General features: G+C 38.2%; 1 protein-coding gene across 29 annotated transcripts in view; it reads left to right on the top strand.

Moving 5' to 3' along the window:
- TPK1 (thiamin pyrophosphokinase 1) overlaps positions 1-27502 on the top strand; it is a 327683-nt gene that overhangs the window by 28313 nt on the left and 271868 nt on the right. The window contains exon 1 of one of the 29 annotated variants that reach the window (XM_083822042.1): positions 21219-21542. The exons of the other annotated variants lie outside the window; for them this stretch is intronic. The gene's annotated coding sequence lies outside the window, so the exon portion shown is untranslated. Of the gene's footprint in view, positions 1-21218; positions 21543-27502 lie in introns of those variants that run through there. 29 annotated transcript variants of the gene reach the window in all.

The following is a 27502-nucleotide window of genomic DNA, read 5'->3' as shown; positions in this document are numbered from 1 at the left end:
TCTATTATACTTCCCCCTGCTATAACTGGGGAAACATAGCGCCACTTAAACATGATTCAGTTCTTTATCATTAGAATGACTAAAACAAAGAGAAGAGTTTCAGTAATTTCAAATCCACTAAAATTTTCTGAAAGACTTAAGAGCAGCTTTGTTAATTTTCCAAGAGGGAAAAAGAAGGTGTTCTTCAGTAGTAGTTTTGTTGGTTATTTCCTGCCGAGAGCTAGCAACTGCCTCTATCTTCAGTACAGCCTTGATGCAATGCAATTAATCAGGTTATGAATATACCTTTTCTTTCTAAGCATACAGACTCAGCCTCGCTGCGGCTCTTCAAATCACTCTGAAGCACGATTGCCATGAAAAGCTCGGGAAGGATTTGCAGTTAATCACTTCTTTTAATTAAAATCTTGTCCTCTTCCATCAGATTCTGCGAGGGACCAATAAATCATAGATTTGTGATATTAAAAGGGGTCTTTTGCTGTGTTTGTTTTACAGCTGTCTACTAGTGACTTCATCCAAAATATTATTCAGTGCTTTGGATTAAAGCCTCTGAATTTGCCTACTCTGTTTTGTTTGGTTCACTGATTGTTTGAATGTCTCTTAATTTGTGTTGTCCAGCTGCAGCATGTTATTCTCCATTGCTGTAAAGTTTCTTTGATAACAACAAATAGCAGTGTTCTTACTACATTATCCTGTATAGCTCTTACATGGCAGTGGTTTTAAAGAAAGGCTGCTTTTGTGAGACTGCTTTACAAGTCTTCCAAGCAGGTACTGGAAGACAGTAAACAACAGTATCTCTTCTTGTTTCAGAAACTTGCTTTTATTTTTTTTAACCTTTTCTTTCTCATTCAACCAGTACCGTTTAAAATAACTGAGTGCTGTATAACAGCCTGTAGTAGACCTTTGTCCTGTTGCACAGACCTACGGATGTCAGTGAAGCTCTTAACATGTACAGGAGAGCAGCAAGCTCTTGAGACATCTTCCTTAAGAGAGCAACAGCAACACAAATAATAAATATAAATTAAAACAAACAAAAGTCGTGAAATCTGCTTTCCTGATGTAAATCAAACAGTAGTTCTGCTTGGGGAGTGGTTGCCACCACTGGTAACAAAGAGCAGCCAGTCCAAAATAAGATTAAAAAAAAAAAAAGTCGTATGGCAATAGGATGGTGATTAGGGGTGTAATAATTCACATACAGAAACTCTGCACTGCTGTTGTAAATGTTTTAAATACTAATATGTATTGAATAATACATGAATAATCATAATTAAACATGTTATTTGCAGAAGTCTTTTGCTTTCTCAAAGCATTTCAGTAGTGGTTGGGGTTAAAATTTTATACGACTGGCTTTTGGTGTCAACAGGAGAAATATATGAGAAGTGTAAGAGGGATAGCAATTTTTGCTGAAAGCCAATTGGTTTAAAATAAATGTATAAAAAGCTTAAGTTGACTCATTTAATCTCTTTGTGGTGAGTTAACAGTATCCACACAGCTACCTCAGCAAAGCAGATGGGAGGGTTTTTTTAAGCTGACACTATAAAAATCCACTTCATGTATATTTTGTGCCAAAGCGCTCAGATGGCTTCAGCAAAAATACTTGTACATCAATTGTTTGGCCCGAGAACTGTTATAAGAAAACAAATATGTCAGGGAGGACAGTAACACAGAACAATGAAATGCATCCTACAATAAAATTAAGTTACTAATTACTTGGGAGAAGGTAGTTATTTAAGGCCAAAATTCAGCCTGAGTTAAAGGAATACAGCTCTCAGTAACTTCATCTTTCTGATTTCTTTGGGGTTATATTTGTTCCTCAAATGGGTAAGTAACTTAGAAATTCACTTTGTAAAACAAACAAACAAACAAAAGCCATGTCTGCATATCAGCATGGATCAGAACAGCTGTGAACAGACGTTATTCAAATGCTGCTCGCTCCTGGAAAAGTTGGTTAAAATGTGAGGATGTGATTAATGACTTGGTGCAAGTGTTTTCAACTCATATGTGCCAGTTTTTAATGACTTAGCAGAATCTGAAATGAGGTTCTTTTTCCCTGTTTTTGTGTTTTAGTGTCAAAAAAATCATTGTACTAAAAAAAAAATGCCTTAAATAGAACAGTATAAAGCAGGAAAAAGAGCAATTTACAGTTGTTACAGGAATATCTGATTTGAACCTTCAGAATGTAGTGTGCTTGAAAACGATTTAATATTTGCCTACACAATTAGCTAGAGGAATGCCAAAATGTAATTTGAATTGCAAGGTAATATGTTATTTTAATTTAATCATAACTGCAAGAATAACATTCTGCTTCTTTGTTTACTGTTAAAATTTGGCTGCTGTGAAACATCTCCACTAAACCCAAACTATACATATCATTATGGTTTTAAAAATATTATTAACAATGATAAAAAGCGATGATTAAAAAGAGAATTAATAACTTTGCAGAACATGTTAAATGAGCTTGCTGTTGATGCTGGCTTCAGCTGCTGTAGGTGAGGAGTACTGTAAGGCTTTATATTAGATGTGAACATATTTATAATTTACTTAGATTATTTAATGCATTATTTTTTAATACCTGAGAACTAAACAGAGCGTACTGAAGTCAGAAGAGTTATTAAGCTGATAGATAACTTCTATGAATTAGGGATAAAGTTCTTAGAGGTCTCTTTCAAATGAAGCAGTAAGCCTCGTTCCTTTCAGCCTAGCAATGCAGCACATGCACCTGTTGCACTCAAGCTTGGCCAACAAGGGAGAACTTAAGCTTGTATTTAAAGTGAAGCATGTGCTTTAATTGTTGTCCCTGCCCCCCCCCCCAAAAAAAAATAAAAATATCTATTTTCAACGATCTTAAAAGCCATTCATTAAAGAAGCATTTTACTCCTTTGGCATGGATCTACTGTGGTATGTATTAATCATACAATTTAAAGAGAGACATCTTTCTAAAAGTGTGTTTCATGTGCATATTTGTATTAAACAGCAATTGTGTGACCCTATCTTGACAAATGTTCTCTATCACAATGACTTTGTTTTTCTTTTTTTTCCTAATCTTTTCAATTAAAAAGGTTGTAGCTTCATGTTGCATCCAGTTATAATACAATTTGCATAATATTAATTGAAAGTAGGTTGAAGTCTGTAAATTATATTCATTAAACAAAAAGTTGACATTTAGTACCGTTTTCCCAAATAACGGGGAGTGGGGGGTGGGATCATGGTGTAAAATATGTCGAAAATGGGGAAAAACAGTTAACTGGAGCTTGCAACGATGTGAGTATTCCATAGTGCAAGAATGGACACTTTTTTTCCTGTCCAGAAATATCATATAACTTACTCATTTTAGAACTTGCATTATGCTGCTAATGCATTTCCTATATTACAAATGTGTATCATTTTTTATAATCTTATAGGGGAGAGGAAGAAAGGAAAATATGTAGACACCTAACTGTAAGCAAACAAAATTGATGCTTTTTGAAGGATGAAGGAAAGGTGGTGGAGTTAATTGCGTACAGTTCCAAGTAGCTTTAGAACTAGCAGGAGGAAATTAGCTGTTGTGTGAAAACAGCATGGAATGTAATCCAGAGCAGCTGTCTAATTTATCAGCAAGAACAAACTGCTCATGTTCTTAAACTGTACTCAATTATTCTATCCAACCTTCTTTGACCTGTTCAGCCTGCTAGTATTTGCTTAAAACTAAAAAAAGTTTGTCAGACGTTTAAAATAAACCAGAAGAATCCCATGAGTTTTCTTTGCAATACACTTTCATTAATTTTTGAATTTATATAACTCTGCATTCATAGTTTCTTTGAAAGAGTTATGACATTCTCTGCTTAACAGTGCAGAGTCAATAAACATATTCTTTTGTGGCCAATTTTAAAATATTGCAAAAATGATAGCATATAACATCAAGCAAAAAGATTCTTTGCTCTCAGAAATTACTGCAAAACCCTGAGATAAAAACAATACTTTGCTGACAGTCCGTGGGGAGTGCTGTTTTGCTCTGTGGTTGGAGTAGTTCCTCATGCGCTGACCATGGCTATGTTAGTACTAATTTTCAGAACAACTTTTTTAACACTATTCCCTCTACATTCTCAGTGGGAATTGAACAAAATATATAAAACAACTGCAGAACAGATGTTTGATCAGAATAAAACGGGAAATTGCCTCTAGTTCCATCACTAGGCACCACTGAAGAGAGCATGGCTCTGTCCTGTGTGCACCCTTCTTTCAAATATTAATACACATCATTAAGATCCCTGGAGCCTTCTCCTCTCCAGGCTGAATAGTCCCAGCTCTCTCAGCCTTTTCTCACAGGAGGGATGCTCCAGTCCTTCATCACCTTTGTGGCCCTTCATTGGACTCTCTCCAGTATGCCCATGTCACTCTTGTACCGGGGCGCCTGGAACTGGACAAATTATTCCAGGTCTAGCCTCACCAGTGCTGAGTAGAGGGGAGGGTCACTTCCTTTGACCTGTTGGCAATATTTTGCCTAATACAGTACAGAATACCATTAGCCTTCTTTGCTGTAAGGACATGGTGCTGGCTCATGTTCAACTTGGTGTCCACCAACACTCTCAGGTAATTTTCTGCAAAGCTTCTCTCCAGTCATTTAGCCCCCAGCATGTACTGGTGCATGGCATTATTCCCTAGTTCAGGTTATTCACATCCTCATTTTTTTTTTTTTTCAAAGCAAATTTGGCGTATAGTTCTAGTTAATACTCTTACGGCAGACAGAAAGAAAATAGTGTGGTTTTTTGTTGGTGGTCGTTTTTCTTTTTTTTTTTTTTTTCCCCAAGGTGTCAGGCTATTTAGATGATTTAGCAAACTTTGCTTATTATTCTTCTGATTACTTCCATGGAAAAACTTGTGTATCTTTGGTAATGCTAATCACAGTGGAGCCTTTTGGTTCTTGACCAAAAAAAGCCTTGCAGATCATGTCATTTTTGCAACTGAAATGTAAGAAGCATCCTACAGTCCTTTTTATAATTTTAGTGCTTTCAACTTTTTCCTCTGTGATTCAAAGATCATTTCTTCAGTATAGAAAGTGGGTAACAATTCTGTTGAACCAGTGTAGTTCAAGCGTAGTTTTATCTGTGCTAGTGATGCAACTTAGACCTCTTTGGACGTTTTTGAAACATTTTTGGGGTCTTGGTAAACTAAGTTCTAAATATGTGTGTGTATATATATACAGTGTATATATATATAGGTATGTTCTGCTGTAAGGCAAATAGAAGCATAGTCTGAGGGTTGTATGTGTGATGGGTTTTTTTAATTACTCTTTTTTTTAACAAAACAAAACATCTTGGTAATAGTTAGGCCTTAAATCTATAATTAAACCACATGCTACTGAGAGTGTACTGGGAGGTTATGGTAAAAGGTGCTGTCAAGTGAACTAGAGTTTGGATAGCACATTTATAAGAGCGGTGTAATATCCTTAGGGTTCTGTAAGACATAGAAGGTACTTTTGGTTTTAAAAACGAATGACATAAAATCAGCACGGTACAGCAGTACAGATGAGATTGACTGTGTGACGGGCCTCAAAATACATTAGTATACAAGTGCTTCTCAGGACGTCTTGCAGAGTTTTGTACTTGGTTGTACCTTGTCTGTGATGGAAGATAATTCCAAATCATTACTGGAACTGATGATGGACTTAAAGATTCATAGAATAGGAAATAAGCAATGAAGAAGATGAGTACCAGCTACAATGGCATCCAGATTTCCAGGTAAACTGTTTGTAGGGCAGATACGGTTAAGTGGCAGAAAATAAATACAATTCAGTGTATAAGTCAGAAACAAAAATGTCTTGAGTTCAGGGAAGGAAGCCTTTCAAGTGAGAAGCAATGGCACTGAAAGAAACTGAGTATGAATTCACAGTTAGTTGCTGTGGCAGAGACTACTTCTGTGCGAGGGAGCATTATGTAAGAAGGTATCTGCTACCTCTGGTTTTATCTTTTGAACTTGCACTAAATATCATGCCCACCTTGGCGCATACTAATGGAGAAGAGCACTGAGAAGTATGGGATAGTGTGAGAAGTATCACAGTAAGAAGCACAGGTGTAAAGGAAGACTCAGAGCTGTATTTGTTGAAGTTTGTAAGATGGTGGTGGGGTATGACAGGAATTTGTTAATAGAGTACTTCAGTATAACAGGCAAAGGTATACCAAGATGTACACTGTGTTGTTGTAGAAAAGGTTCTTTCCCTTCCAACTACTGTCGTATTCCGTCTCAAAATGTTTTAGTGCCTTCACCTCATGCAAAGCTTGCATCTCATGTCAGCACCTCTGTGACCGCTCGTGACGAAATTCGTGTTCCACTGGTTTCCTAAACTCACCCCTATCAGTGAACATTTTTGTATCTGTCTGATACACTTACATGCTTGGAACACCCTTCCTTGCCTTAGCTCCCTCTCCACGCATTTATTTTCATTTCAAACAAAAGTTCTTGCATGAGGACCCACAACTATCAATTCTAGAGTAATGTGATAAAAAGCAATGAAACTTAAGGGAAAAACACCGTCCATTCTTCTGTGCATTTGACCTTATTTGACACCATTACACTGGTTTAAACCTATTTGCTGCTTGATTCTAGTTCGCTTTATCCCATGGCATCATTATTTTTCTGAGGTGCAAATTGTATGGTTTTTAGCTCAGATAAAGTGTATTCTTTATGTACCGTACCGGTGATGCTGGCAGGCATCAAACAGTTGTGAGCCTTACTTGGGGTTGTGGTACTGAGCAAAGATCATCCTTATGTGCTGTCCCCACGTATACATATGCCATGTAGGTGGGAATTTTGAAAGTGCGTCTGTATTTTGGCTGGCTGAGGCTTGCTAAAAGTCTGTAGAATTTATAGAAGGAAAAAGAAAAACACCCAAATCCAAACATTCTGCACTTTAAGACTGCTGTTTGAGATGACTAAGTATCACAAGTGCGCTTGAACAGTTTAGTTCCAAACCTTTCTTACTCAGTTCTTTTTTTCTTTTCTTTTCCAAATATTAGCCATTTTCTCTTGTGTGCTTTCAGTTTTCGTGGGTCTTGTGTTCCCAGAGGGTTATATGACACATTCGGGGGGGCACAAAGCATTTTTGGTGCCCAGATCTTCTTTGCTGTAGGGAGAATTTCTGCAAAGTGAGAAATCTGGGGAAGGGGAGAATGATCAATGGGAAAACAGGAGAAATCTTTCCCTTGAAAATAAGCAGATGAGTCTGTATTTACTCATCAGTTAATAAGGCATGACTTATACTTTTAAATAAAATCATACTGAAAATAATTGTCAACATTTTTTTCCATAAGCATTTAATGATGAGATATGAACGGTTTAAAGTTAGGAAAGAATTTCATCTGGAAAACCATTCACAGGTGCAGAGTTTGAGACAAACCTTGATTGCGAACATTACTTAACAGTAACAATTCCAACCTGTTTTACAACAGATTTTAAAATGGTAAGCTGAAATGACCGAGAATGGTTTCAAATCATCCTTGAATCTTGGAAGAGCCTGTTGGCAAATAGGGAATGAGCTGATGTGAGATCTGTAATAGTTCCCAAGGTGCAGAAGAGGGATGTTCAAGGGAATGGGAAGGACCACAGTGGATCGGGAATGGATAGTAAATTACAGATGAGAGGATAAGCTGTCTTTACTGGTTCATGAGGTGAAATTAGCTGTTATGTTAGTTCTATTTCTAAGGTCGGTGTGATGGAGAGGGATATTTGACTCAGCGTTTTTCTACAAACACAGTTGGTTCGTGGTTAAATCTTGAATGGTCTGGAAGAAAAAAAATGTTGTTTTATTTTGGCAAAACAGGCTTGAAAGTCTCCCATTGGTTTGGGATTTGGTACATTAGTGTATAGGATATTTATTGTAGTCAAAAATAGGTTGGATGTTAGGAAGAACTTCTTTACTGAAAGGGTTGTTAGGCATTGGAATGGACTGCCCAGGGAGGTGGTTGAGTTGCCATCCCTGGAGGTCTTTAAAAGACGTTTAGATGTAGCCCTTAGTGATATGGTTTAGTGGAGGTCTTGTTAGTGTCAGGACAGAGGTTGGACTAGGTGATCTTGGAGGTCTTTTCCAACCTAGACGATTCTGTGATTCTGTGATCTTGTTGAGGCATGATGTTTTGGTGTGTTTATAAACAGTAGGATCGACATACACAGCTAAAATAATTTGTGTTCTTATAACTTTCCTTTGTGCCTTTATAGTTTCAGGGTTGGACTTTTTTTAATGATAAGATGTTTTACGACTGTGATTTTTTAATGATCTTTTTGGTTTGTAACTGTATATGCTGCTAGCATGATTCAGAGATACTTTGAGGCAGTGGCTTGATCTGCATTTCTCTTCTCTTATGGCATTTAGATATAATTACAATTCTTAAATCCAGATCACCTTTTCTTATGTTCTTGTGCGGTGCCATTACAGTGAAGCTTCTGTCTTCACTGGAGCCCATAGCTGTTATTTTAAAAACAGTAATAATACAGTATGAATGCTCAAAGAAAAAATAAAAATACACTAACTGTTTATCAAAACAGCCTGTCAAAAGGCTGTCCTTTCCTATAATCTTTGAATGCTTTTATTTTTGATATCCGAGTACTTTATTGTACAATCACCGTCCCTGCTAATGATCCCTCTGTCACTTAAGGGCAAGGATAACAAGGTCACTGGGGAGAATAAAAATTAGAGCAGAAAGAGTTCCATGTGTGTGTTGTTTTGCTCGTTGAAGTATCTCTCCTTTATAATCTTTTTTCTCCATAACTTGTAAATAACATGATTTGACAGAAATATAGATAGCCTTACTCTGCACAGTAATGAATGCTCTAAGAATTGTGATCATTTGGGAAACTGTGCCAAGAAGCAGAGAATTTTGTCTTCAGTCATCCAAAAGTGTGCATTATAGAGCTCATCTTTGTCTTTGGCATCTATCAAACAGCTTGCTGGAAGCAGCAGAGGTAGTAAACAAAGCATGTTGGAGGAAAATGGTCCCCCATGGGGAATAATTTAAGGCCATAGTGAAGTGTTGTTTTCAAAAGACATCAAATTACATTTCCATTGTAATATCAGACATATGAAATGCATGTAGGATGAAGAGTTCAGGTTAAAAGGGGCTGCTGCTCCTGCGTTTGCTGAAAAGCTCAACAACTCCCATTTATCTCAGTATCTCACATTCTGGCTCTGTGCTAGCCTGCAGTACATCTGCCAATTTGTTAGAATATTATTTAAGACATGATAATATCTTTTTTGTTTTCTGTTTTGATTTTTCTTTTTTAGCTGTCTGACTTATATGTACAAAAGCAGAGTTGAATAAGTAAGTACAGTTTTATTATCTTCCAACTGGGCTATTTTTATGTTTCCAACTGTATCCAGTGTGTCCATGATATATTGATAGACAGGATGCAGGGATCTCTAATAAAGAAATGGGGAACTGCAACTACAGCTTTTGTTTTTTTCCTTTTTTTTTGAAATTGTTTGCTTGAAAGAGTTCCTTGACTCTTCTGTCTCTTTGTGTAGCTGGAGATTGGATTTGGCCCAGGCAGTGAATTGTGTTACCTGAAAACCCAATTTCTGTCCAGAACCCTTAGCAAGAATTCTTGCATTCTTGTTAAGTCCAACCCCACAACAAGTAGTAGGTGTACACAGTTGGAAGGTGGTTTATGAAGAGGATAAGGAGGTGGGTTGTGGGTCATACTTTGCACTTTGTCTGTCAAAGGTCTTATTATGCTCTCCCTTTGTGTCATCTGCTTAGAAAAAGATTAAATTTTAATGTAGTGAAAAAAAAGCTGCAGTAAACTGCTTTGAGCTTTTCAGAACTATGAAGGGGTCATTGTTTAGGGAATATTGAAAGGTAAAGTTTAACAAAAGGATTCATAGGCTGAACCATTGTTCAAGCTAGAGACCTGTCAGATCTATTACACTTTTAGCCAGAATTCTAACATTTCTTTACATTAGTAAACTAATTTCCAGTATTTCCAGTTAATGTATCAGAACCTTCCAAATAGCAAACTACTGAAAATCACTCACCTACATATCTTTTATTGTTGACTTTATCTGGATAGTCTTTTTTTTACTAGGATAATAATATTTAATATTATTTACTGAGGGGTTAATTGGGCTACTAGAATGTGTAAAGACACAGTTCTTTAAGATATGTTATCCATCCTGCAATCTCTGTGATCAGGACCCACATTAATTTGCTTTTGCCCACACTCCTCATCTCTTCTGGATGCTGAATTCCCGCCTGCTTCCCATTCCAATTACAGCCCCATTTCAATGCTTTCTTTCCAGGAGCCAGACCTAATTCCGTGGTTCTTGGAGCCTGGCAAGGGGGAGTGGGATGCTAGGTGTCAAGGGCTCTGCTCTGGAGGGCTATACCAATGCTCCGGACAGCAGATACTGGGGAGTGGGGCTATTTTCCTTGTCATCTTCTGTGCCGCATAGTTCAATGGGCTAGAGAGCTAATTGTGTGCCTGGGTGTATTAGAGTACCAACCGTGTCTGACCTGGAGCATCAGGGATGCTCCTGCACACCGAGGCGTGAAGTTGTGCATTGTTATGCATTGCTATGTGTTGTTCACTGGGGACTTCTCAAAGGTTATCTGAAGTTCATGCACAACCGTACTGTAGCCCTGCTCGAAACTATTACTTGTGTAAAAACTGCTACCTCAGTTGAGTAATCGACTGCTGTTGTGCATTTACTTAATTTGGGGGGCTGTTTGTTTGTTTATGTTGGTGGGGTTTGTTTCAAAAACACAGATCAGTTAATGAACTAATACACTGCCACAATCATTCAAAAAAAAAAAAACCTTCACCTACCGGTTTTGGAAAATCATCACCTTTTATGTTGTATTCATTTTGTTTGTCAGCCTAATTCATTGTGTAAGCATAGCAGCAAGCTTGATGCTTGGTTCACTGCTAACTTGGTAAATGCTCTCTCTTCCAGTTAGGTGGCTGGTGTCAGATCTCCCATCAATGTGTGCGTCTGAGTTTTCAAGGTGCAGCAAGAAAATATTATATTAGAGCTTTTGAAAAACACACCTTAGAGGAGCACTAGCATTTTAGTGTTTTCCAGCTTCTGGAGGTCAGAGCACATGATAAGCAATTTTTGTGTTGTCACTCAAGAACGTTTGTCTGGATAATTACTCAGTTCAGATCCACATTACTTTGAAATTCATGGCTTTTAAATTTGAACTGGATATTCAAAAAGTGGAAATGCATTTCAAGTTCCTTCATTTGTTTTTATGATGGTAGCATTTGGTGCCAAATGGGGCATTTTAATCACTTTTTTAATGCTGAAATTACTTGATATTTTTTTTTTTTAGCATTCCACATCAGAGAACTAAGGTAATTAGAAGAAAAGATTCATTTGTGTGTCTGTAGAGCTATACTTAACAGTCTAGTGAATTGTCATTTGAATTTCAAAATAGAGACGTACAGGTTTACGTTTAAAAAAAAAAAAAAGGCCTCAGCAAGTATTTTTTTGCAGGGCAAGCACCACATGTAGTTTTATGGTATGGTATATGAAGGTGATTTTAGCTTTCTAAGGAATACGGAGTTAGAAGTAAACCTGCATCTGCACTCTGCTGTTTTGTTTTTTCATCATTGAAATTGCATTGATTTCAAAACTACAGGTGTGAAACTTTCCTCATTAAATCGCCTACTACAGTTGATAGGGCATATCCATCTAAACCATTATCTTTTGTCTGGAAAATTAAAAAAAAAAAAAAATGTTGCTGATCTGTTTTTTTCTGTATCATTATAGCAAAAAAAAAAAAAGGATATAAGAGAAGGCATCCTCCTAAAATATTTAAGGTATTGGAATTAGATGCATCTTTTATAAAAGTAATATTTATGGAGACTGAGAAGAAAGAGCTTTGCATTATTTGGTATTAGATGGTTCTTATAAGCACATCTAATGCAGCTGTTGAATGTAACTGTAGTGTGTGAGTACTCTTGTTTGTATTGATTATTCCAATAAGATCAAAGGTAATACAGCTACATTCAGGAATGAGGGAGTAAAGGTTTTGGGGATAGGGCTTAAAATTCAACATACTGGCTGTGAAGGAAAAGCTTGAAGAGACCTTGCTTCATAAGAACTGTTCTGCTGAAGCTTTAATTTCTATTTTGTTGTTGTTGTTGAAGGTGAAACACTTGTGCACCCTTCATATCTAGAATTTCTCACCAATTTACCTTCTAGTGATTAAAGCAGTCCGGTTTGTTTGCTTCACTAGGTGTCAGGAAGAACAGCAGGGAGATGGAGGGAAGGTAGTTGCTCGTACAGTTTTTGCAGTTGGCGTGTGGGGTGAAGCAGTGGCCCTTTTGAAAATGAGTGCTGAGCTCCCACCTGGGGCTGCAGGATCTCCACAGAGGATCTCCTTAAACTTAGCAAGTCGTTTTGACACTATGGCAATCCCTGGGATAGGGTTGGTACTGTGCCTTCTAAATTTAGATTTGACGATACATGATAGTGCCAGTGAAATATATGTCTGATAAAGTTTTTACTAGGTGTTGTGGTTTAACCCGGCTGGCAGCTAAACACCACACAGCCGTTCGCTCACCCTCCCCCCTCCCTCTCTGGGATGGGGGAGAGAAACGGGAAAGTGAAGCCGGTGAGTTGAGATAAAGACAGTTTATTAAGACAGGAATATAATAATAACAATAATAATAATAATAGTGATAATGATAATAGTATTAATAATAATAATGTGTAAGAAAACAAGTGATGCACAACGCAATTGCTCACCACCCGCTGACCGATGCCCAGCCTATCCCCGAGCAGCCGGCCCCCCACCCCGGCCAGCCACCCCTATATATTGTTTAGCATGACGCCAGATGGTATGGAATACCCCTTTGGCCAGTTTGGGTCAGCTGTCCTGGGTCTGTCCCCTCCCAGCTCCTGCTGCACCCCCAGCCTGCTCGCTGGCAGGACAGAGCGAGAAGCCGAAAAGTCCTTGGCTTGGTGTAAACACTGCTCTGCAACAATTAAAACATCAGCATGTTATCAGCGCTCTTCTCATCCTAATCCAAAACATAGCACCCTACCAGCTACTATGAGGAAAAATTAACTCTGTCCTAACTGGAACCAGGACACTAGGCATGCATGCCAGCTCTGGAAGCAGCGAGACATACAGGAGTCTCCAAAAGTCACACTCGTAAAGGCCCAGGTGGCAAAGTCAGCATTGCTACCAGTAAATGCCATGTGCCAACTCAGTGTATGCTTAATTTGGAAAACTTGTCCCAAATTTTGTAACCTTTGTTGTTACTTAGTAAGAGGCCTCCAAAGATGTGAATATATTTGGCTTACTGGTTAATCTCAAGGGTGTTTATGCTTCTTAATTATTTTTTTTAAAGTTCTTAAAAGAAGTTAATGGACTCCAAGTTTAATCTTATTTAAACTGTTTAACATTTTGCTTCTAGGCACATGTGTTTTCATTTTGCATTTGTACTACTACTGTTCGCAATAGTCAGAGTGCCATAAGTAGCACCCAGTGCATCACAAGTGGTTCCTTTTGCATGCAGCAGTTTCTGTGCTTATTAAAAAAAAAAAAGTTTCTTTTCTTTAAATAAAGGATTTGATTTTTTTATTAGACCTAGAGGCTATTAAGTTTTAAATGCCATTTGTTTTTCATTAAAAAGGATTTTCTATTTTAAATCCTTGACTTATTTTTATTAGAAAAGTAATATTCAGCTTATTTTTTTTTTTAATTTATTGGTGCTTTATCCATCAGCTAAATACAGAGCTGTAATCCCATATGGCAGAGTGTGCCTTGCTGTGTGTGTGGGTGTGCACATGTGTATGTACATGGTTATTTTTATGCTTCCATAGTTCTTTATTTTTTCTCTTTTTACTTCCCTTGCTTCCTATAAATTTGTCCTAGGACCTTGGTCAAAGGTTCATTTATATTCAGATATAAAATGTGAATATAAATACTGTTCTGAAGGGACTAGTGTTGATCCTTCTTTTATTTCACTCTCTCCGTAATTAGAAATGCTCTTTGAATGTACTTGATAAAAGAAAAGTTTGCACTTGATATGTTTTCCTCAGTTCATCTACATGTAGTCACAGTGCTACCTCTTGTTTGAAAATCAGACAGATGAACCATCTGCTGGAGGCATATGAGCATTGTAGATAGGATCAAACCTACAATTTATCAGCCGTACCCTTGTTAAGTGTTGTCATATTAGTAGATAATGATCTCAGTTGTGGCTTTAGGGAGGAAGTGGGAGGTGGCATCAGAAGCCTGAAAGCTGTTAAGCTAAAAGTAACGTGTATTCCCAGTAGATCTCACTGACAGGAAACTTTGATTTGGTTGTAATGCAGTTATAGTGGAGTAGAATCCAAAGATCTTAACCACAAACGTACACTAAAACAGCAGATTGCAATTTCTGCAACTTCTCTATTTTGAGGAAATTTTATGCCAAGTGTGAGGCTCCCACACAACATCCTAACTTTTGAGTGCTATGTGAAGGAGACATTCCTTGGCAGTGAACTGTGTAATGCCCTCGCTTGGGAGGGAAAGAGGCTGTAGGTAGCCCCTTTGCTAACATCCAGAGCTCTAAGTGTTGACGTCTGCTTCTTTGAAGATTCACTTGCCATAGCGTGTTGCAGAACTGATAAAGAGATCTTGATGCTGTTTGACAAACTAAACATGTTTAACTTAGGGTTATGGCTCAAAGTTTTCATTTTTGCCTGTCACCATCATCAGTATACACCCATGTGTTAAATTTTGATTAACTGTGTCTGTAATCAGTAGATGTTAAAATATAATTGTGTGAAGAAGCAGTGCTATAATCTCCAAAGACATGGCATAACAGTTACCACACTAGACACAAATTAGCCTATGGATTTGCATCTCAACACAAAACTAAGACAAAGGGAGGTGATACAGTCCTGAAATAAACTGAAATCCACAGCAGGTTTTTCACCTGTTGATATTTCTGACTAATTCAAACAGGTCTTACTGTACTTACTAGAACTGTAAGAGAATTAAAAAAAAAAAAAATCTGTTATGCAAGTTAGATTATGTAATAGTCCTTTTTACCTTTTGTTTATTAATTATAAATTCCAAAATCTTGCAGGGGTGTAAGCCTCTGTTGAAAATCTGAAATTATTAGAACTGCAGTTTGGCATCTTCACTTCTTTCCCTGACAGATTGGGCTTGGAAAAGTAGTTTGATATGTGTATTTCATACTCATATTCTGCATTAAATTTGCTGAACTATTGTTGAGTTAAAAACATTTAAGATTTTCTTGTTTTGTTTTGATAGTTCACTTCTGTGTACTCTTTTCTCCCTTATGTACAGAATTATTTGTCCATGTAGTTTTCACATGCCCTGGCTACTAGAGCTGAGAAAAATACTGTGGTTAAGCAGATTGATTTCAGTGGCAACTATTGTTGTTTTAAGAAACCAGTTCTGCAAATACTTCAGGTCTCTGTAAATTTGAAGTTAAAGGTCTGCAAACAAGTTTTTGGCTTAATGCCCTAACTGTGGCAGCTATGGTATCCTTTCTTGGCCAACTGATACTTGGAAGAAAAAGAAAAAGAAAAAGAAAAAGAAGGAAACAAAGTAGTTCTGAAGCTGCTAACACACAAAAAGACTCTCAGCTCAGCCAGCAGAGGCCTACTAGGCCTGCTGCATCGGGGGCCTTAGTGGTTTGGGCCTGACCCTGAAAGTAAGCAGCTGTTTGATGAAGTTTAAAGGTTGCAGCCTTGAAAATCCTTTTTCCTGTATTAGCCTTATAGGCCTGATTTTTATGATTGACATAATCTTGTGACATGTCAAACAGAAATGCTCTCCAAGACAAAATTTGGATCCCATAGGTTTCTACCTTCCTACCATGTTTAGGAGCTGTTGCTGAGAGAAGGAATTGTATAGGTTAAGAAAAACAGTGTTACAGGAAATTTGGGCAGGAGATTATTTGTCAGCAAGAGAAAGGGAGAAAAAAATTTTGATGAGGGGAATAAAGTGTTCTAATCAAACATGGGACCGTCTACTGCTATTTATTTTATAATTTTATTTTTCTTCTGAAAAGGTGCCATTTCATTTCTTTGCACATTTTTGTGTCTGGATACTGTGATGACCTTTTTCCCAGCAGTCCAGAAAAGTGAATTTTGAGAGACTTGGTTGAAGACAGGCAGAAATTATTCAGATCTATGTCATGAGTTTCTGGCCTGAACTTCTGTTCCCACACAGAAACCCACCAATTTCAGATGGACCATGTCTGGTTCTGGCCCAGTGGTTTTCACTGTAGACTGAAGTATACAGCTTAGCTGGGAAGAAAACCCTAGGGAGATAATTTCAGACTCTTAACTTATTCACTAGAGAACACTGCTTCTCATACAAATTGCTGCAAATCTCTGTACTTAGTGAGGCCAACTGTGAAATGAGAATAATAATGCTTATACACCTTTGTAAAGTGATTTCAAATCTACAAATGGAAATTTAAGTTCAAAGCATTATTATTAAACGCATTGTCTGGATAGGGTAATGAAGAATTGAGAGACTCAGCTCCTTTTCTTAGCATCTCAGCTCAAAATGTATTAACTCTGGTCAATTTGTATTTTCTGTACCTCTCTGGATCTGATAAACAGCTGTTGAAAATCATATACAGCTTTGCAGTTCTACAGTTTAGTCTACATAAGTTATGCTTTTGGATTTTCAATTAGAATTTCTTCTAAAAGTTGACCGAAGTGTTGCTTAATGTGTAAAACAGTACTTACTCTAGGGCCTCTAGAACCTCTTTCAGTTTTAAGGTAACTTTTATTTTAAGGGGGTGGCTGTAAACTGGCTATTAGCTGACTGGCAGTTCTATAAATTGCAGTACTCTGTTTCTTCATCTGCTTTCTGTGGAGCAGATGAAGAAAGCCAAAGGTTTCTCTGGGCAATCATATTACAAAAATCATTAGATTAAGAAATAGTAATAAATGTCATACTGCTTTTAATCATCTTTCTGGTTTTAAGCCTTTAGGATTTGCGTTTTCAAGTGTAGCTTCTCAGCTGTAAAAGCCAGAAAATTGCTTTAAATAAATGGAGGTTAGTGGTAAGACTGTATGTGGGACATTTTTAACACAAAAAAAATGGCAAAATTCCATTGATTTTTAAATCTGTCAAATACTGTGAGATTCAAGCTTTTAAAGCACTGTAAGCAGTTGTCTGTTAAATTTCAGTTTCTTGTTGAAAATACCAATATGATTCAAACTATGTTAACTGGCTGTCATGCTCACAAGGACGCTGATTTGACAGAGGTTCTGGTGGAAGACTTAAACACAGTTAAAACTGAAGCATATACGTAGCTCCCCTAAAACAGGTAAGATTGCTTTAAGGTTTATATCTAAGCCTGTGCTGCAGTGTCATTTTGGTGGATTTTGCTTTATTTGTTATTTTTGGAGTGGGCCATTGCTCTCTGGTCCTTTCAGACTGAGTGGTAGAGTGTTGAATGTCCAAGCACTTTTTAAAAGGCAGCAATTAATTGCTGAACACTTGATAATTCCTTTCTAAATAACATTCTGCTTGAGGCTGTGGGGACATGTGGATGGATGTGCATGCACACTATCTATGTGACTTTAGAAAGAAAATATTAAAAGCAGCTGGATGCAAATGCAGTTGTGCAGAATTTTTGAATGATCACAAAATCTGTGGTGAATTTGGACAGGATAAGCACTAGAATAAGCATTGAAGTCCACTTTAAATAGTCAAATAAACCAGAAGATGTCAGGATGAAATTATTTTATGACAGTCTTTATATTCACGGCAGGAGAAGCAATAAAGATATTTACAATATAAAGTTGTGTATAAGGAACCTAAATTAGGTCTCAGAAAGAGATATTGCATATTTAAAAAGAGATGTTCACTAAGGCAGTCATGTTACTTTTCTGCTGTATGGATTTACAGTTTTGAAATGGTTATGCCCTGTAACTCTTAATTAAGCTTGACAGTTTTAGTATTGAAATTGAAGGAGCTGGTTTGAAAGACAGTTTGCAAACAAGGGCCTCTCTTAATGGTCCCAGAGCTTGTCTTTGTTTACAGGCTTTACCATATTGTGGGGGAAGGAAGAAAGTAACAGTTATCTTTAATTATACATGATCTGCAGCATGTCAAAACAAGGGACTATAAAAAAGCACAAGTTGCTTATAATAAAAGCAGTTAGCATAGACTGTGGAGTGACTAAACCTACCAGAAGTTATTTAGATGACTGGTATCTTATGGTAAGAGATTACCATACTCATTTGGTGAGTCTACTTGTGTAAGGAATCTACTTAAAGGAGTTCTGTGGTGGACCTACTTTCTTGTGAGCCTGAATTCGCATGATACGGTATCCTATAATGCCAGACTACAAAGTGATCCAAATAATGCCATCAAACCATTTACTTGCAAAGGGTTTTCCCAATCTTGTTTAAAAGTTAGATGGAGGTTGAACAGTGCTAGATATTCTACATGAAATAATTTTTTTATACTTCTGGAAGAATCATCAGTATTCTGGCAGCATTCTACATCTATTTCTTTATCATCAAGTAATTTTATTCCAAAATGGAAATGTTGGCCACTTCCTGATTCTAGTAAGCCCACCAAAAAGCTTATCAGACCTCTTCAGTCCATAGAACTTTGGTTTTAGATCTTATTTTTTTTTTTCTGCCAGAAGGCAACACAAGAACGTATTACAGAATAAAATCTGAAAAGGAACCTAGTACAGGTTACATAAAAATTCCTTATGGCTGATAATATAATACAATTTTCATTGCCTTATCTCTGTTTTAGTTTGAGTTTATTTTTTTTTAGATGTAGGTTTACCTATTTGTAAAATAGATAGAAGTATGTCTTAAATGTGTTTTGTTTGTATTGTTAAAAAAAAAAAAAAAGCATTAGATTTAAAGTTATAGGATGTAGAATGTCCTAAAACAGGTAGCAGAATTCAGCTGCCCCCATTGGGTAGCAAATTAATTTTCAAAATATTACAGAATCACAGAATCACCTAGGTTGGAAGAGACCTCCAAGATCACCCAGTCCAACCTCTGACCTAACACTAACAAGTCCTCCACTAAACCGTATCACTAAGCTCTAAATCTAAACATCTTTTAAAGACCTCCAAGGATGGTGACTCAACCACTTCCCTGGGCAGCCTATTCCAATGCTTAACAACCCTTTCAGTAAAGAAGTTCTTCCTAATATCCAACCTAACCCCCCCCCCCCCGGTGCAACTTTAGCCCATTGCCCCTCATCCTGTCACCAGGCACGTGGGAGAATAGACCACCCCCACCTCTCTACAGCCTCCTTTAAGGTACCTCTAGAGTGCGATAAGGTCTCCCCTGAGCCTCCTCTTCTCCAGGCTGAACAAGCCCAGCTCCCTCAGCTGCTCCTCGTAAGACTTGTTCTCCAGACCCCTCACCAGCTTGGTCGCCCTTCTCTGGACTTGCTCGAGCACGTCCGTGTCCTTCCTGTAGCAAGGGGCCCAAAACTGAACACAGTACTCGAGGTGCGGCCTCACCAGAGCCGAATACAGGGGCACAATCACTTCCCTAGACCTGCTGGCCACACTGCTTCTTATACAGGCCAGGATGCTGTTAGCCTTCTTGGCCACCTGAGCACACTGCTGGCTCATATTCAGCCGACTATCAACCAGTACTCCCAGGTCCTTCTCTGCTAGGCAGCTTTCCAACCACTCATCTCCCAGCCTGTAGTGCTGCTTGGGGTTGTTGTGCCCCAGGTGCAGGACCCGGCACTTGGCCTTGTTGAACTTCATACAGTTGGCCTCAGCCCATCGGTCCAGCCTATCCAGATCCTCCTGCAGAGCCTTCCTACCCTTCAGCAGATCAACACATGCACCTAACTTGGTGTCGTCTGCAAACTTACTGAGGGTGCACTGGACGCCCTCATCCAGTTCATCGATAAAGATATTAAAGAGGACCGGCCCCAGTACCGAGCCCTGGGGGACTCCACTAGTGACCGGCCTCCAACCAGATTTGACTCCATTCACCACAACTCTCTGGGCCCGGCTATCCAGCCAGTTTCTAACCCAGCGAAGCGTACGCCAGTCCAAGCCCTGAGCAGCCAGTTTCTTGAGGAGAATGTTGTGGGGAACGGTGTCAAAAGCCTTACTGAGGTCAAGGTAAACCACATCCACAGCCTTTCCCTCATCCACTAAACGTGTCACTTTGTCATAGAAGGAGATCAGGTTCGTCAAGCAGGACCTGCCTTTCATAAACCCATGCTGACTGCGCCTGATCGCCTGCTTGCCCTGCAAGTGCCGCGTGATGACCCTCAAGATAATCTGCTCCATTCCTTGCCTTTACTTCTTACATCTGTTAGAAGGACTCTCAGGGTAATCATGGAAGACTTTATGCTCCTCACCACTCTTCACCAGAACCTCTGGGGGTCTGAGCGCCCTCCAAGCATCACCACTGTGGCTCAGGTGGACCACCTGACTTCTGACCGCTGCAAAAACACCTTCTGCCTTGTGAATTTTCTGGATGGCACTCCAGATCTTGCATCAGATCTGCTCCCTTTGAAGTAGAGAATAATTTGCTTTGAGAAAACTGCAAGACTGAGAAGGGGCTCTGGTTATGAGCACTAATATCCTGGCTGTCATCCAGTCAGAACAGGTTGAAGAACCTACTGTAGGTGTTGCAGAACGTACTGTCTCAGTGTGGATTTTCATCAAAGCATACAAGGTAAAATCCTGGGAATTGATAGGAGTTTTCTCATCAGTTTTACCAGTAATTCCTGAGGAGTAAATAATTGATGGTTGGCAATCACTTTTTAATTTACGTAACTCTTTTAAACTTGGTGAACCTTTTGAATACAGAAAAACAACTGATTCCAGAGTCCACCTTGGTTTAATGCCTAGTTGAATGGTATGTGCATTTCAATAAGTGCTTGATTAGTACACATGAATTCAAGACAGTAAGAGATGCTGTATTTCATTGAAATGGCTAAAGGGAAATAGGAAAACACAAGTTCATAAACTTAACCAAAATAGAGTTTGGCCAGAATTCACTTGTGGTTTGTAAAAATCACAGAAGCCTTCTGTAAAGCAGAAGGGAACTTTGTTTTTAAGTATTTACTCACTTAATGAGTAGAAACGTAATCTTTCTGGGGTTTCATAATGCCTTTTTCCCTATTTCTGCATTTCTGAAAAAGGAATCTTACTCTCTGAACCCACAACAGTATTCTGGAGCTTAACTATTGTGGAGTTTAACCCTGGGAATATTCAGCAAATTCACACAGGACTTTGAGCCACAGTGTACTAATCTTGAGTATGATAGTTAGACTGTGTGTACGAGGCAGAGGGAGAATTTAGTGTATACAAATAGTAAAAAATGTGCTAAGAAGGAATCCATCTCAATTTGTCAATGGGAATACCATGTGGAGAGGGAAGAAAGACAACTAAAATCATACTCTGTTAGATTTAGAAATCTTTTGCTGTGCTGCTGTTTCCTTCTTTTATGACTCCATGTGCTGAATCTTCTGAGGATAGTCAGAGAAGCACTCTTCTCACCTGAAAGATATTTTACAAACCAGAGGTTATACTTTTCTCTGAAAGAAAATCCACATGTTACAAAGGAGACAGTGGTAAGTATAATGTTCTTTTAATGCCACGATGAAGTATTTATTCAAGTATTTACTATGTAATACCATGATGAGTATTCATTTAAGGTGTGAAAGGGAGGTTTTGATAAATAAGCTTTGGAGAACAAACCGTATCCAGGTCAGTGGACTGCAGCATTGGGCTTCCACATGCTCTTCCTGTTGAACTCTTTTATGAAAATAATTCCAATAATTAACTTTTTGCAGCAGGGAGAGAAGGTTCTGCTTCCCTTAGAATAACATCATGTCTGGTGATGAAAAAGCTGTCCTGACTGAAGCGGGATTTGGATGTCAATTCCCTCTGACAGAGGAGGGACCTGAATGTGGGTCATCCGCCTCCTGAGGGACTGCTCCAGCTATTAATCCCTGCTGATAAAAGGTACAGCGCATTCCCAGTTTTAAAAAAAAATAGATGGTTGATGCTGTGAAGCCAGATCTATTAGGTATGCTCTGAGCACAGCTACTTCAAACGTGCCCTTCAAATGAGATCAGTAGAGAAACATGGATAGCAGCGGTGTTTTGAGATCAAAGAAGGTATCCGGTTGTGTCAGCCTCTTAAACTTCAGGTGCATCTTGGTGCAGATAGAAATCAAACCTTTATGTGCCTAGAAAATGTTAATACCAAGAACTGAAGTGTCACTGGAGTGCTCGGTGGCAGCAGAGCCAGGGGTTTGAGCGCTACGATGTCAGGCACTTAATGTGTTCGTGTGAATCTTAACTCTTTGCTCAGCACTCTAATATGTAAATCATTAGTATCTATTGAGTTTTGTTATTCCTATAGAAAATACCTAAAGATATACCTTAGATAGGTAAGATAAGGTGTTGGTATGCTGTCAGCAAAGTTGTCCTGAGTGTTTGCTGAGGGTATTGTGCTTTGTACCAACTTTCCAAAAGAGACTACTGAATAACAGCATCTGCCTTCTGTGCCTTCTTATTCCTTGGGGTCACCTTACCCTTAGCGTGCACATTGAGCTAACAATAGTGGCTGAAGTTCTCAAGTCATCTGAGAAGCTTGTATGCCGAGCTGTATCTGTAAAAATAGAAACATGCCATATAACAAGTATTGTAAGTATGGTGTATGCAGACAATGTGATGCTGCGTTTCGAAAGCACAAGGAGGACATTAAGTTTGACAGGATTATTGATCAGCTAGAAAGTGAGCAACTGTCTTGGGTTTTCTTATAAGCTTGGAACTTACTGAAAAGTAGTAATTCTGGGGGCACCGAAGCAGTTGCTGGTTCCTAAAATTTATGTAAAGTGAAGAAATATTAATATTTTGTTGAGGGGAAAAAAAGTTAAAAGGTAATGTCTTACAATAATGCATGGTTGTTTTTCAGCCTGAAGATAAAATGGAAATTTCATAGATTCTCTCTGCATCTGTTTGCGTTTTCACTTAGATGTAGATTTGAACTCCATTCCTCCTAATGGTCAGTGCCTAGAAATTTTAAACAAGAAAGTCAAGTTTACCGTAACACTATCAATATTTTTATAGCAAGCCTGTATGTCTAATTCTTGTCTTTTAAGAGCTTCCCACTGTTATCAACCTTACAGGGGGTAAAATAGGTACTATCTCAGAAGATGTCTGTGAAATACAAAGCTAAACATTACTGTTTTCATATATATATACACACACATATATAAGACAGTTGCAGCAAAATTCCTGCACTCTTCACAGAATCACAGACTAGTTAAGGCTGGAAGGGACCTCTGGAGTCCATCTTGTCCAACCCCCCACAGCTCACGCAGGGCCAGTTTGAGCAGGTTGCCCAGGCCCATGTCCAGACAGGTGTTTAGTAACCCCAAGGAGGCAGACTCTACAACATCTCTGGGCAACCTGTGCCAGTGCTCAGTCTGCACAGTAAAGAAGTTCTTGCTGATGTTTAAATGGAACCTCTTGTGTTCTAGTTTGTGCTCATGGCCTCTTGTTCTGGCAGCGCACACTGTTGAGAAGAGCCTGGCTTCATCGTCTTTGCACCTTCCCTTCAGATTTTTATAGTCATTCATAAGATCCCCCCTGAGTCTCTTCTTCAGGCTGAACAGTTCCCACTCTCTCAGCCTTTCCTCACAGGAGGGGTGCTCCAATCCCTTTGTTATCTTGGTAGCCCTCTGTTGGACTCTTTTCAGTATGTCCAGTTGGCTCTTGTACTGGGGTGCACACCACTGGACACGTTACTCCAGCTGTGGCACCACCACTGCTAAGTAGAGGGGAAAGATCACCTCTCTTGACCTGCTGCCAATATGCATAATGCAGGCAAGAATCCCATTGGCCTTCTTAGTGGCAAGGTTTATCTCTTTTCTTAAGGTTTATCTGAAATGTGAAAGGTTCTGTCAGATTCTGTGGATTCTTGGGGTCTAATTTTCCACTTCTGCAGAAAGTTGCCCTGCTATTCTACTCCCTGGTTGTGTCTTCAGCCTTAATTGGCTGGAATTTTTTCCTTACCTGAGGGTAAAATATAATGGACTAATAGCCTAGACCCTTATTTGTCTGTTTGTATAGCAGAAATCCTTTCCTTTGGCTCTTGCTGGGCAATTCGAGTCCAACTGGTAGTCTGGAGAACTGGAAGAGTATAACTGATCAGGTGATCATATATCAGCTAAAAATAAAATGTTGTTTTTGGATAATTTTAAATGTATTTGTGCTAAGGATGAAACGACAGACCTATTTGCACAAAGCACAGAATCATGGACGGATAGTCAGTAACATCTCTGGAGATGAGCACCAAGGGGGTGTGATAAACCAAGCCAAAGGCCTTGCAGTAGCAAATGGTGTATATGTCAGCGTATGTCTCCAAGACCGCCTTAGGGTTTATGTACTTTGCAAGTCCTTATATCCCTGAAATGATTATTTTGTTTTGTTTTCAGACAAGAGTTGGCACAAGCATTGTTTTAATGGATATAATAGTAAGAAGCGTGATTGTTATGATATATATTTAAATACACTGTTCTGAGGATACAATTCATGTATAATCTCATTCTGAGGTATTTGATGCACAAAAAGCAGAAGTCCCAAGCACTCAGAAATGTAACTGGTAACTAGAGAGTTTGTGTGAAAATGGTGTCCTTTCTCATCAACTGATCATATGAAAAATGCAGTGCTCGCAATCTGCAGAGGGCCATCAGAGTTAATTGACAAGTTTTCATTCCAAAGTGTGGTGCTCTTTTAGGAGCAGCAGTGATCAATAATACAGGTGGCTTGTCCCACAGGTATGGCTGTGTTTGTGACTTATTCTGAAGAATTAGTTGGTTTGAATTCATCCATGCAAATTCTTGTAGAGTGCTCTCTGGAGACTACCATGTTTTAGCTTTTCAGTAGGACCGTTTGCACAAATCCTTTCTTCCTACCCTTCTTCCTGGAATTTGCCTTGACATTGGAGAGCTGTGAAATATTTAAAAATCAATAGAATTCACATTTAAAAAAAAAAATGGAGTGCATCGACAGTGGTAACACTGCATTTGCACGAAAAACAGCTGGGTATGCATATTTGATTTATTCATTCAGTAAGTCTTAGAATGCGTTTGTAAGGTCTGTGATCCTTTTGCATAATTTGTTCTGGTTTATTATTGGTGTTGTCACTCTTACAAGGAAAATTAAATGGCTTGTTTGGAGGCTGGGGATTCAGCAGGGTAGAATGCAGCTACGCGGTGTTTTGTAAGTAGTAACTATAATTAACACAATAGCCCAAGCTTAACTGTTTCTCCAAGTTAAAGCTGACAACTACCTTGTTAGCAGGAGCACAGGCGAAGGGACTGGATTTTACTGACTGACTTTAAAGAAGTTTTTCCATTTTAAATGTAGCAGTTCAGCAAGATTTGCTGTGAAACTTCTTTTACGTTAAGCATTTATATTTCGGAGTGTTGATTTGGGATGCATAAGTTTGAAATGATCTTTTTTTTGATTCCCCAATGTCACAGGTGAGCAGTGGTTTTTCTGGTGAAGAGAAGCATTGGTAAGAGGGAAACTTAGTTCAAGCAGCAAAACAGCAGAATGAGGACCATTTTTATATAACGTGCATTAGTTGTTCAGTGCGAAGTGAGTTTTTATTATGAGAGGTTACATTAAAAGTGTTATCTTAGGTTCTGACATTGTGTTTTTCAAGGAATTTGTAATGCAAATAATAAGAACTTTTGGGTTAAACCCTCCTATAAACTTCCCTCTCCCCCCAGCTAAACCACAAATAGAAGTGTCTAGTTGGCTGTCAATTATAACAATCAAAAGTGAGAGTTGAGTGTAAGTATACTGATGAAAATAAGATTACAGACACCTAATGCTTATTAAAATTAAGCAGATCTTGTGGCATTAGTCATTTTCGTATTATAAAGGCATTATAAAAAAAAAAAAAAAAGCCTTGGTAATCCAAAAGCCATGTGACTATTGGTATGTTTACAATAGCATTTTATTTTGGATCAAGAATATTCTATTGAAGCAAGTCTTTTGCCTGTGTACTATGCTTTGCTTTAAATTGCCGAGTGGTTTTGGTATATATAAACTAATCTCCCTGTGGATGAAATTAAAAACATGCTTCAGAACTTACTCTCCTACTGCTAATGCGTATTTATTGTACAGGACCAGACTAGACCAAACCTGAAGTAGTCTTCCTCCCTCTTTTCCTTCCCAAAACATGTAGTGTGAATATCATACTTTCAGCATCACCAGTTTTGCTCTATAGAACTGATTTTAGTATGCCATGCTACTTGCTAATATAGTATATGTGTAGATAGTGTACAATCGTTGAGTTGCCAGTGAAACTCAGTTGATAGAATCTTGTCTTGTGAGACAGAAGTGAACTCTAGATACCAATTCCCACATCAGCCAGTAAACTGTGTATTAGGAACTGGACCTGTATGTTAGGTAGGCAACGAGAGGGTTGGTGTTTTTTGTTCTTTTAATGCTTAAAAATAAATAAATAAATAAAAAGGACTTCAGAGCATCAAGCATCTAAGGAACTCATTCTCATGTGATTTTGCTCCTCAGTGTCTCAGTTTATTTATTTATTTATTTATTTTGTTAATAGCCATTTATTTCATTTCTGATGGGGACGTTGTTCCAGTTGAGTATGTTTGTGAAGTGGGTGGTAGCTCCTATTTAAAAAAAAAAAAAAAAAAACTCTGAAAGCAAGAGTTCCTTTAAATAAACTAGCAAGAATATTTGTAGTAACAAGCAAGTAGTTCTTCCCAGAGTTTCAGTTTTGGAATTAACACTCGGGGACGGGTGCTTCCTTGGCAGAAAATTATGTATATTCCTTGCTGATTCCCCAAACTCCTTTATCTCAGTTCTAAAATTCCCAGTTCTCTGTATTTAGGTAACATCTGAGTATGTGCTGAGCACCTCTTTGCTTTTTCATAAACGCAAGGTCAAAAAAAAAAATAGGCAGCACATTGTCATTCATTTAGTGGAAACTCTGCTTCAGTCTTTGGATTATGTAGCCCACTATGACCACAGTAAATATGCTGATGACTTTGAGCATTTTTCAATGTTAAAGAAACAGCTAATTGTGGCTCTAAGACTAACGCAATAGAATGAACAATGTTTTACTAAGAAGATTTCTGAGGTTGCAGTGGGCAGTTAGAATACTTTTCCTTTTGGTGTATTCAATTCTACCATCAGTTTCTGCCGTTGGAGACATCAGAAGATACCATTCTAAGGTCCTTTCTCTCTCACGGATGTAAAACCAGAATACTTTGGTTGTAATCAGTGATTTTTCCTACATAAAAAGAAGAATGTGGGTTACTTCAGTAGAGTAGTATTCTTTAAATAGTTATGTTTCTAATTTAAGGAATATCCATATTAAAACCTTTTTTTCCACTTGTTTGCTAAAATTGCCTACTGAAATTTATTCCATTGTATGCTAGTTTCTGCTTATGTCGTAATGAATACCTTTATAAGCTGACTTATTAATTGCCCTGTGATCGTGAAATCTGTTTCACCAATAGAAGAAGTACCCATTC

Source organism: Anser anser, assembly GCF_964211835.1.
Source record: "Anser anser genome assembly, chromosome: 2".
NCBI classification, from domain to species: Eukaryota; Metazoa; Chordata; class Aves; order Anseriformes; family Anatidae; genus Anser; species Anser anser.
This window is presented reverse-complemented; position numbering and strand designations above follow the sequence as displayed.